Raw genomic sequence first — 2500 nt, 5'->3', positions numbered from 1 at the left:
CTAAGTGAATGAGCAAAAGAGCATACAGCACCTGGTATTCCCAGGCGGTCTCCCATCCAAGTACTAACCAGGCCCGACCCTGCTTAGCTTCCGAGATCAGACGTGATCGGGCGTTGCCAGGCTGGTATGGCCGTACGAAATAAGTTGACAACCATAGGCTACTTATCCATATACAGATTTGGCATTTGACAATGCAAGGTGGTCTCTCTCTCTCTCTCTCTCTCTCTCTCTCGTGTCAAAATGAAAACAGTTTCCAGCCCCTTTCATGAAGGACTACTTGTGCATATTGCAAGATGTCAGTTTCTAAGTGAATGAGCAAAAGAGCATACAGCACCTGGTATTCCCAGGCGGTCTCCCATCCAAGTACTAACCAGGCCCGACCCTGCTTAGCTTCCGAGATCAGATGAGATCGGGCGTTGCCAGGCTGGTATGGCCGTACGAAATAAGTTGACAACCATAGGCTACTTATCCATATACAGATTTAGCAATTGACAATGCAAGGTAGTCTCTCTCTCTCTCTCGTGTCAAAATGAAAACAGCTTCCAGCCCCTTTCATGAAGGACTACTTGTGCATATTGCAAGATGTCAGTTTCTAAGTGAATGAGCAAAAGAGCATACAGCACCTGGTATTCCCAGGCGGTCTCCCATCCAAGTACTAACCAGGCCCGACCCTGCTTAGCTTCCGAGATCAGACGTGATCGGGCGTTGCCAGGCTGGTATGGCCGTACGAAATAAGTTGACAACCATAGGCTACTTATCCATATACAGATTTAGCAATTGACAATGCAAGGTGGTCTCTCTCTCTCTCTCTCTCTCTCTCTCGTGTCAAAATGAAAACAGCTTCCAGCCCCTTTCATGAAGGACTACTTGTGCATATTGCAAGATGTCAGTTTCTAAGTGAATGAGCAAAAGAGCATACAGCACCTGGTATTCCCAGGCGGTCTCCCATCCAAGTACTAACCAGGCCCGACCCTGCTTAGCTTCCGAGATCAGACGTGATCGGGCGTTGCCAGGCTGGTATGGCCGTACGAAATAAGTTGACAACCATAGGCTACTTATCCATATACAGATTTGGCATTTGACAATGCAAGGTGGTCTCTCTCTCTCTCTCTCTCTCTCTCTCTCGTGTCAAAATGAAAACAGTTTCCAGCCCCTTTCATGAAGGACTACTTGTGCATATTGCAAGATGTCAGTTTCTAAGTGAATGAGCAAAAGAGCATACAGCACCTGGTATTCCCAGGCGGTCTCCCATCCAAGTACTAACCAGGCCCGACCCTGCTTAGCTTCCGAGATCAGACGAGATCGGGCGTTGCCAGGCTGGTATGGCCGTACGAAATAAGTTGACAACCATAGGCGACTTATCCATATACAGATTTAGCAATTGACAATGCAAGGTAGTCTCTCTCTCTCTCTCGTGTCAAAATGAAAACAGCTTCCAGCCCCTTTCATGAAGGACTACTTGTGCATATTGCAAGATGTCAGTTTCTAAGTGAATGAGCAAAAGAGCATACAGCACCTGGTATTCCCAGGCGGTCTCCCATCCAAGTACTAACCAGGCCCGACCCTGCTTAGCTTCCGAGATCAGACGAGATCGGGCGTTGCCAGGCTGGTATGGCCGTACGAAATAAGTTGACAACCATAGGTTACTTATCCATATACAGATTTAGCAATTGACAATGCAAGGTGGTCTCTCTCTCTCTCTCTCTCGTGTCAAAATGAAAACAGCTTCCAGCCCCTTTCATGAAGGACTACTTGTGCATATTGCAAGATTTCAGTTTCTAAGTGAATGAGCAAAAGAGCATACAGCACCTGGTATTCCCAGGCGGTCTCCCATCCAAGTACTAACCAGGCCCGACCCTGCTTAGCTTCCGAGATCAGACGAGATCGGGCGTTGCCAGGCTGGTATGGCCGTACGAAATAAGTTGACAACCATAGGCTACTTATCCATATACAGATTTAGCAATTGACAATGCAAGGTAGTCTCTCTCTCTCTCTCTCTCTCTCTCTCTCGTGTCAAAATGAAAACAGCTTCCAGCCCCTTTCATGAAGGACTACTTGTGCATATTGCAAGATGTCAGTTTCTAAGTGAATGAGCAAAAGAGCATACAGCACCTGGTATTCCCAGGCGGTCTCCCATCCAAGTACTAACCAGGCCCGACCCTGCTTAGCTTCCGAGATCAGACGAGATCGGGCGTTGCCAGGCTGGTATGGCCGTACTAAATAAGTTGACAACCATAGGCTACTTATCCATATACAGATTTAGCAATTGACAATGCAAGGTAGTCTCTCTCTCTCTCTCTCTCGTGTCAAAATGAAAACAGCTTCCAGCCCCTTTCATGAAGGACTACTTGTGCATATTGCAAGATGTCAGTTTCTAAGTGAATGAGCAAAAGAGCATACAGCACCTGGTATTCCCAGGCGGTCTCCCATCCAAGTACTAACCAGGCCCGACCCTGCTTAGCTTCCGAGATCAGACGAGATAGGGCGTTGCCAGGCTGGT

General features: G+C 47.6%; 8 non-coding genes and 1 pseudogene across 8 annotated transcripts; all 9 read right to left on the bottom strand.

Annotated features, from left to right (window-relative positions):
• Positions 1-19: 19 nt before the first annotated feature.
• On the bottom strand, positions 20-138 carry LOC146285274 (5S ribosomal RNA). Its single transcript, XR_014760708.1, has one exon. It is a non-coding gene; the product is annotated as a 5S ribosomal RNA (ribosomal RNA).
• A 184-nt stretch (positions 139-322) lies between these two features.
• LOC146285273 (5S ribosomal RNA) lies at positions 323-441 on the bottom strand. The gene has a single exon (XR_014759554.1). It is a non-coding gene; the product is annotated as a 5S ribosomal RNA (ribosomal RNA).
• Positions 442-611: 170 nt separating this feature from the next.
• Positions 612-730, bottom strand: LOC146285272 (5S ribosomal RNA). The gene has a single exon (XR_014760707.1). It is a non-coding gene; the product is annotated as a 5S ribosomal RNA (ribosomal RNA).
• A 182-nt stretch (positions 731-912) lies between these two features.
• On the bottom strand, positions 913-1031 carry LOC146285271 (5S ribosomal RNA). The gene has a single exon (XR_014760706.1). It is a non-coding gene; the product is annotated as a 5S ribosomal RNA (ribosomal RNA).
• A 184-nt stretch (positions 1032-1215) lies between these two features.
• LOC146285270 (5S ribosomal RNA) lies at positions 1216-1334 on the bottom strand. The gene has a single exon (XR_014759981.1). It is a non-coding gene; the product is annotated as a 5S ribosomal RNA (ribosomal RNA).
• Positions 1335-1504: 170 nt separating this feature from the next.
• Positions 1505-1623, bottom strand: LOC146285269 (5S ribosomal RNA). The gene has a single exon (XR_014759980.1). It is a non-coding gene; the product is annotated as a 5S ribosomal RNA (ribosomal RNA).
• Positions 1624-1797: 174 nt separating this feature from the next.
• On the bottom strand, positions 1798-1916 carry LOC146285268 (5S ribosomal RNA). The gene has a single exon (XR_014759979.1). It is a non-coding gene; the product is annotated as a 5S ribosomal RNA (ribosomal RNA).
• Positions 1917-2100: 184 nt separating this feature from the next.
• Positions 2101-2219, bottom strand: LOC146285267 (5S ribosomal RNA). The gene has a single exon (XR_014761500.1). It is a non-coding gene; the product is annotated as a 5S ribosomal RNA (ribosomal RNA).
• A 174-nt stretch (positions 2220-2393) lies between these two features.
• The window catches only part of LOC146285266 (5S ribosomal RNA), a 119-nt pseudogene continuing 12 nt past the window's right edge, over positions 2394-2500 (bottom strand).

Source organism: Hypomesus nipponensis, chromosome 6 (assembly GCF_054491055.1).
Source record: "Hypomesus nipponensis isolate SF chromosome 6, ASM5449105v1, whole genome shotgun sequence".
NCBI lineage: Eukaryota > Metazoa > Chordata > Actinopteri > Osmeriformes > Osmeridae > Hypomesus > Hypomesus nipponensis.
The sequence above is the reverse complement of the archived record's forward strand: the minus strand, read 5'-3'. Positions and strand labels throughout refer to the sequence as shown.